Below are 8937 nucleotides of genomic sequence, written 5' to 3'. Positions count from 1 at the left end.
CCTTTGGCCTTAGCCCCAAGCGCCAAAAGCCCAAACCCTCATAAAACCCTTCCATACGCCCTCGCGCGCTTGCTAAAACCTTTCATTGTTTCCCCACCGTTGATTTCCTCCCGCAGATCTAACGACTCCCGTCGCGCCCGATAAAGCGACCCGCTCGACCATTCCCAACCGTCTGATCATCTCCGCCGAGATCCGACGGCCTTCGCACTTATCGTGCCCACAACTCACCCGAACGTTAGCGTGCGATGAGAGCGGTTTTTCTCTCTCATCCGCTGCTACATGTCGGCTGTTGAGTGGCATCGCACGCCCCTGTCCTTTTACCACTTTACGCCCAAAAGCGGTGCGATCAATACCAAAACCGCCCGACCAATCCACCCCCGCTCATTAACGCCTGCACAGCTATGCCGCCCGATCACTGTCCAATCTATCTGTCGCAGATCTGACCACCCCGATTGACCCCACTCTCACCATGGCCGATAGCCTCCGCCGAGCCATCTCCGCCGTCCATTCCCCCGATCCGACGGCTATTCTCACCGCTCATCCAAATCGTCCACTCGCCCATGCAGTCCACGTCCCCTGACCACTCCGCTTGCCCGAAGAAGGAAGATGACCAGCTTGCCATTACCAGTCATTGTCAGACTTCCAACAACCATATTAAACAAACAGGATGGCTAAGGGAGAAAAGGACAAAGCACGACCCTGCGACCGAATTTATCAGTTATGGAACCCCACTGGTATGAGCACTCCAACTACCTAAGAGGACAGCACAGCACCTGAATAGATCAAATTCATCCACTGAAGCAAGCAAGCATGATTAGAGACTCCATCATGCAGTTAAATGCAGTTGCTGGTCAATTATGACCCCTCCATACCTAATGGCCAAGTGCCCTTGTAATGTAAAATCTATAAATACCCAGAAGAAAGATGTAATCAAGGTTGATAGGTTGGCATTTGATGTAAGGTTCAACTTCTGGAGACTGTAGATATTTCGACACTTGCAGCATCTCGTCTTCATTTTCAGCTAATACAAGCTTCTTTTGTTGTTAACTGCTCACTTTAATTTTCCTTTGCTCTAAGCTGTGCATGATATGTTGTGTTCTTGATATTTAAGGTTTAGCACTAGAAAGTTGTCATCATATCTATGTGTTAGATTGTTGAATGTATCATTGAATAGGTTATTCAGGTTTCTTTCTATCTAGTGCCAGAGAGTTGTCATCATGTCTGTGCATTAGTAGAATAGATTTACAGGCTTCTTTACTGGTTGCAGCCGACCATCACATGGTCTTGTGCATCTGCTGGTGTGGTCAGTATTCTCCATAATCACCTTATCTCTAAATTGTGAGTAGTTGGTGGTTTAAAGCCTTGTAGTCAGGGGGTGTTCATGCATGTCTGGAGTGAAACAAAGTAGAAATGGTTATCTGGCTTGGACAAGCATCACTCCTTCCATTCATCCATTGCAACAATAAGTTGAATTTATATGTTACCAGGCATCTCCGAGCTACAACCTAGGAGAGTTTCTTGGAATCCTAACATAATTGGCGTCGTTGCCGGGGAGAGGAGATTGAAGCTCAACTTCCCTGGGAGAACGACACAGATCTAGCTTTGATGATAGACAAAGTCTGGACACATTTTTGGTTGTAATCATCTATCTAGCGACTCTACTAGAGGACCAACCTTTTGGCAACTCCACATCACAGTTCTGGCTCAGTTTGTGAGACATACTCGGAGAAATCCTCAGAAATCACCAGCTAACCCGGTGTCTGTCCCTGAGAAGATTGTTAAGCAAAGAAAAACATCATAGAAAGGAGCATCAGGATCAGGTAAGCCTAAACAATCTTATGTATCTCTACAAGAGAGGCTTGTAACTGAGCATGTACATGTTGAAAATATAGAGCCTAGCATTATTAGTGAAGAAATAATTCCAGAGATTCATAAAGCTCCTTGTTCAGTAAGTTCCCCTTTGGATCTCAGTCCAAAGAAGATCTCCCCCATAGTCCATCATATTCCTCTATCCTTGTCAGTTATTTCACAGCTCCCTACCTTTCAAACTACCAGTACTCTTCCATCTATCCCAGTCATGGTAGGTCCACAAGCACCCACTAAGATGAAGAGAATCATAGCAGCTAGATATGGACCCCTGATTCTGCCTACTCCCTTGAATGCCATGCCTGCAGGAGAATACCAGAAATACATGCCTAAGTTTACTGGTACAGAGGGAGTAACAGCAGAAGAGCACCTTGAGTCTTTCTATAGCTATGTTGATAACTTAGATATCAGGGAAGATGATGTGTGGATGAGAGTATTTGTCCAAAGTCTAGATGGAGAGGCTAGAAAGTGGTTCAGAGAGCTGACCCCCAGGTCCATAGCAAACATTGAAGCATTAGATGATGTGTTTTTGATGCATTGGGGAGATAAAAAAGACTTTCTATACTACCATACTAAGTTTGGCAACCTCAAAATAGAAAATTGGGAATCATTGCCTGATTTTAATAAGAGATTCAATCGAATACATAACAAGATACCAGCTGAAGTAAAGCCTACCCCCACCTCTGCAAAACTCACCTATGCTAATGCATTTGACTCTGATTTCTGCCTGCTATTAAGAGAAAGAAGATGTGCCTCCCTAGCTGAAATGCAAGATGCAGCCTTAGAGGTGGAATCCAATATCATGGCTGCAGAAAAACTCAAAAGTCATGCTGATAGAAGGAGGCAGAGAGGTGAAGCTTCCTCCTCTTCTTCATCTTCTGAGCCTAAAATAGACAAAATGACTAAAATGATAGAGTCATTGGCTGCTGAAATATCCAAGCTAAAGGTTGAGCAGAGCTCTGGGAAGGCAAGGCTGCCTGGCACATTTGCTCCTAGAAATCCGAATCCATTCAGAAGAGCAAATGAACAGTTGCAAAACATTCAGAGGGGGAAAGAGGCTAGTGAAGAACAAAGGGTTAAGGCTCCTTTCCAAAACATGGTCATGGAGGAGGAGCAGTTTGATGAAGAGGATGAGATTCACTGTATGGAAGACAAAGGCAGTGTTGCCTTTTTGACATTGGTTGCTTATGAAGAGTCATTACTCAAAGACCAGACCAGCCAAGAGTGGGACAGAGAAGTTGTTCTACAGACTGAAGAACAACAAAGGTATAACCTGAGGTCAAGAACAAGCAATGTCAAAGAGAGTCCTGCCCAAAGAGCTGCTGCCCCCACAAAGCAGCAGAGCAGCAAGCAAAAAAAGCCAGCAACTGATCCAGTTATCCTCAAAGCACCAGCTCAAGAGGTAAGAGGCCCTAACAAGTCCCCTTTCCCTTTCAGTTTCGAATCAGAAGTCCAAAAGTTAAAAATATTTGTACCTCTGATAGAGCTTGCAAAGAGTGAGGTATTTAGAAAGACTATCATTGATGCCCTTGAGCTAAAAGCCTCACAAGCCTCCAATGACTATGTGAATTTACAAGATGATAAACCTGTAGTTGTGCTTAGCCCAATGACTGAATCCTCTGATAATAGCTCCCCATCATTTTATGTCTCCTTGACCATTCATGACAAAACCCTCCATAACTGTCTACTGGACACATGTGCCAGCCATAATCTGATGCCCAAAGATGTCATGGAAGAGTTAGGCCTTGACATTACCAAACCTTATCATGATTTATTCTCCTTTGATTCAAGGAAGGTGAAATGTCTGGGATTAATCAAAGACTTGGCTATCACCCTAACTCAGCTGCCCATGAAGAGCATGATGATGGATATTGTGGTAGCAGATGTCCCCCCTAAGTTTGGCATGCTACTTTCCAGAGGGTGGATTAAGAGGTTGGGTGGGACATTACAAAATGATTTATCTTATGCCACTGTCCCAGTTTTTGGAGGAGAAAGCAGGAGATTGTACAGGGAAGCCCAGCTGGCCTACATCATCAGTGATGAGAAGAATCCCACTAATCATCCTATTTACGCTGTGGACACTGATTTTGGAGCATGTATTCTCCAAATTGAAGAATCCCATAAGGCCTCGGTGCAACTCAAGAAACCAGTAGGCCAGGCCATGGAAGAGCAAGGAAATCAGGTTTGGGATATGTTCTTTGATGGAGCATGTTCAAAAGAAACTGCAGGAGCAGGAGTGGTGCTGGTGTCTCCAAAACAAGAAAGCACACATCTGTCTTTTAAGCTGACTTTTCAGGTCACCAACAATATAGCAGAGTATGAGGCTCTGATATTGGGCCTAAACGCTACCAAAGACAGAGGAATCAGAGACATAAAGGTGTTTGGAGATGCTGATCTCATCATTCAGCAAGTGAACAAAACATTCCAAGCAAGGTACCCAAGGCTAAAAGCATACAGAGATGAGGTATGGAGACTCAAAGATTCTTTTGATAGTTTTTGTATCTCATACATTCCTAGAGTCAAAAATCAGCTTGTTGATTCCCTTGCTGTGTCTGCTAGCATGTTCATCCCTCCCATACCTCCTAGATTGGTTTATGAAGTCCAGATAAAATATAGACCATCCTTGCCTGATAATGTCCAGCATTGGAAAGTCTTTGAGGATGATGATGAAGTAAATAGGTTTCTGCAAGTCATTGATGAATTCTCTGAAATGCAAATTGATCAAGAGAATGAAACCTTGGAGGAAAGCCCCCAGCCCCAGCTAAAGCACAGAATTGGCCGAGACAACATTGTTCAGTTAACTAGCAATTATATACCTAAAGGCTTAGTTCCCCTGGAGAAACTGTTTGACCAGAATGACGTGCCTTATAAGGTGGCCCAAAAAGAAAACCAATCTGCAGTCTATGGACATAACATAGGGAGTCCAGATCATCCAAAATATATAAATCTGTCCACCCATTTGTTTGCTGCCCAAACTGCTAAATATTGCACCCTAATGAAGCAGTTTGCTGATGTCTTTGCCTGGGAATACAATGACCTCAAAACTTATGATAAAAAGATCATCCAGCATAAGATCCCCTTGGAAAAAGACACCATTCCTTTCAAGCAGAAACTGAGACCCATTAACCCTCTACTCCTTCCTTTGATTGAAAAAGAAATCAAGAAGTTGTTGGCTGCCAAAATCATAGTTCCTCTGAGATATTCAAAATGGGTAGCCAACCTGGTAGTGGTGAGGAAGAAAAGTGGAGAAATCAGGTTGTGCGTTGATTTCAGGAACCTGAACAAATGCTCTAAGAAAGACAATTATCCTCTGCCCAAGATGGAGCATTTGTTACAAAAAGTCTCAGGAGCCAAAGTGATGTCTTTCCTGGATGGATTTTCAGGGTATAACCAGGTTGTTGTGCATCCAGATGACCAAGAAAAGACTGCCTTCACCACTCCTTGGGGCACTTTCATGTACTCTAAGATGCCTTTTGGGTTGATGAATGCTGGAGCCACCTTTCAGAGAGCTATGGATATAGCATTTGTAGGGGAGAAGGACAAGTTTGTCCTGGTCTACCTAGATGATATAACAGTATACTCCAACAGCCATCAAGATCATTTGCAGCACCTGAAGAAAGTGTTTCTGAAGTGCAGAAGGTTTGGGATATCAGTCAATCCTAAAAAGTCACAGTTTTCTTTAGAAGAGGGCAAGCTGTTAGGACACATTGTTTCTGCTGCAGGTGTCAAAATTGACCCCGAAAGAGTGAAAGCAATACAGACCTTGTCTGTCCCAAGATCAAAGAAGGACATCCAGTCCAAATTTTGTAAGGAGGTTTATTCCTAATTTTGCAGAACTTGTGAAACACATCACCTCCATGCTGAAAAAGGGGTCAGAAATCAAATGGACTGATGCAGCGAGAAGATCATTTGAAGCCATAAAAAGAGCCATTATGGAAGCTCCCACTTTGATTAGCCCAGACTATAGCAAGGAATTCCATATATTTTCGTTTGCCTTAGATGACACCCTTGCAGCAGTTCTGTTGCAGAAAGATGATGAAGGTTCAAAGCATCCAGTGGCATTCTTCAGCAAAACCTTAAGGGATGTTGAACTGAGGTATGACATTATAGAAAAACAGGCCTATGCTCTTATCAAATCCTTGAAAGCTTTCAGAATATACATTCTGCACTCCAAGGTAATTGCATATGTGCCCTCTGCTTCAGTTAAAGATGTCCTAACATAGCCAGATGTTGATGGAAGAAGGGCTAAATGGATTGCAAAGCTGATTGAATTCAACATAGAGCTGAAGCCCACCAAGCTTGTCAGAGGTCAGGGCCTTGCCAAACTAATGGCTGAAGAAAATTGCAGGATGCTGGACATAAATCTTATAAGCACAATTTCAGAAGATGGACAGACAGAAGAAATAGTTGCACCAGGGCAGAACCAGTCATTGGCAGAAAATCTAGCTTCTTGTGAATGGTATTCTACAATAGCTCAATTTTTACTGAAGCTAGAAGTCCCTTCAGGCCTAAGTTCAAGCCAAGCCAGGACTATTAAGCTCAGAGCAGCCAAGTATTGCATTCATGAAAACTTGTTGTATTGGAGGGACCCATCTGGAATCCTTTTAAGGTGTCTGGACAAAGAACAATCCATGGAGGTCATGCATCAGTTTCATTCCAGCATCTGTGGAGGACATCACTATTGGAAAACCACAACCCACAAGATTCTCAGAGCTGGGTATTATTGGCCCACCTTGTTTTCTGATGTCTTTTCATTTGTTAAATCTTGTGATAGGTGCCAGAGGTTTGAAGGAAAACAGCAGTTGAAATCCCTGCCCTTAAAGCCAATACATGCCAGTGGTCCTTTTCAGCAGTGGGGTTTGGATTTCATAGGAGAAATTAATCCACATTCCAGTGGCCAGCACAGATGGATCTTAGTAGCCACTGACTACTTCACTAAGTGGATTGAGGCCATCCCTACTAGGAAAGTTGATCATCATGTGGTCATGAAATTCTTGACAGAAAATATTTTCACCAGGTTTGGCTACCCACACAAATTGGTTACAGACAATGCAGCAGCCTTCAGGGCAAAAGAGTTGGTGGACATGTGTGACTCAATGGGCATTAAGCTAGTTCATTCCACCTCATATTACCCTCAAGGCAATGGCCTAGCAGAATCTTCCAACAAGAGCCTGATAAGGATAATCAAGAAGCTATTGGAAGACAATAAGAGGAACTGGGATTCCAAGCTGAAGTATGCATTGTGGGCTGACAGGGTCACCACCAAGAAATCCACAGGGAATTCTCCATTCAAGCTAGTTTATGGCACTGAGGCTGTATTCCCAATCCACTTAATCCTCCCTATGGCAAAATTCTTGCAGGAAGAGCAGAATGAGGAGGATGACATGGCAAGGAGGATTAGTGACTTGGCAGAGGTGCATCAAATCAGAGATCAGTTGGTTGAAAAGTCTGCAGCACATCAAAAGAGAATCAAGGAAGCCTTCGACAGAAAGGCAAAGATAGACAGTTTTCAAGTTGGAGACTTGGTTCTTAAATGGGATGCTCTGAAGGAAAAGAAAGGAAATCATGGGAAGTTTGATGCTCTGTGGACCGGACCTTTTGTCATCACTCAGATCCAGGGGAACAATACTTTCATGCTGCAAAGTGTGGAAGGAGAGACAGTTTTTGATGGCCCAGTTAATGGGTGGTTTTTGAAAATTTATGTTGTTTAAGGTCTTCAGGCCCTAATGTTGTAAATATGTTGTTTTATCAGGTTTTAGTGTAGACTTAATTAGACTCCATGCCCAATGGAACACTAGGCAATGTTTTTGATCTTATTTTGTAGGAAAGGCATTGGTCTACGGTTCTCAAGACCTCACAGGGAGGATCTCGTCCCCAGAAGGAGCTAGTGTTAGCTCTGCTATGTAATGCCAATTTTATAAGGTCAAAGGAAAGCATGGTTTGTTGGTCTGTGCCCAAAAGAAGGCTCACAATTGGTCATTCCTCCTTTTGCTTACACCCCGCTTCCCTTCTTCCACCTCCATTTCTCTCTTTTTCTCATAAACCCGACAAATTAACCCCTTTGGCCTTAGCCCCAAGCGCCAAAAGCCCAAACCCTCATAAAACCCTTCCATACGCCCTCGCGCGCTTGCTAAAACCTTTCATCGTTTCCCCGCTGTTGATTTCCTCCCGCAGATCTGACGGCTCCCGTCGCGCCCGATAAAGCGACCCGCTCGACCATTCCCAACCGTCTGATCATCTTCGCCGAGATCCGACGACCTTCGCACTTATCGCGCCTGCAACTCACCTGAACGTTAGCGCGTGATGAGAGTGGTTTTTCTCTCTCATCCACTGCTATGTGTCGGCTGCTGAGTGGCATCGCACGCCCCTGTCCTTTTACCGCTTTACACCCAAAAGTGGTGCGATCAATACCAAAACTGCCCGACCAATCCGCCCCCGCTCGTTAACGCCTGCGCAGCTCTGCCGCCCGATCACCGTCCGATCTATCCGCCGGAGATCTGACAGCCCCGATTGACCCTGCTCTCACCATGGCCGATAGCCTCCGCCGTCCATTCCCCCGATCCGACGTCTATTCTCACCACTCATCCAACTCGTCCACTCGCCCATGCAGTCCACGTCCCCTGACCACTCCGCTTGCCCGAAGAAGGAAGATGACCCGCTTGCCATTACCAGTCACTGTCAGACTTCCAACAACCATATTAAACAAATAGGATGGCCAAGGGAGAAAAGGACAGAGCACGACCCTGCGACCGAATTTATCAGTTATGGAACCCCACTGGTACGAGCACTCCAACTGCCTAAGAGGACAGCACAGCACCTGAACAGATCAGATTCATCCACTGAAGCAAGCAAGCATGATCAGAGACTCCATCAGGCAGTTAAATGTAGTTGGTGGTCAATTATGACCCCTCCATACCTAATGGCCAAGTGCCCTTGTAATGTAAAATCTATAAATACCCAGAAGAAAGATGTAATCAAGGTTGATAGGTTGGCATTTGATGTAAGGTTCAACTTCTGGAGACTGTAGATATTTTGACACTTGCAGTGTCTCGTCTTCATTTTCAGCTAATA

Source organism: Pinus tabuliformis, chromosome Q, assembly GCF_031772625.1.
Source record: "Pinus tabuliformis cultivar Carrire ecotype Pingquan chromosome Q, CPIR1, whole genome shotgun sequence".
NCBI lineage: Eukaryota > Viridiplantae > Streptophyta > Pinopsida > Pinales > Pinaceae > Pinus > Pinus tabuliformis.
Note: the sequence above shows the minus strand (reverse complement) of the source record.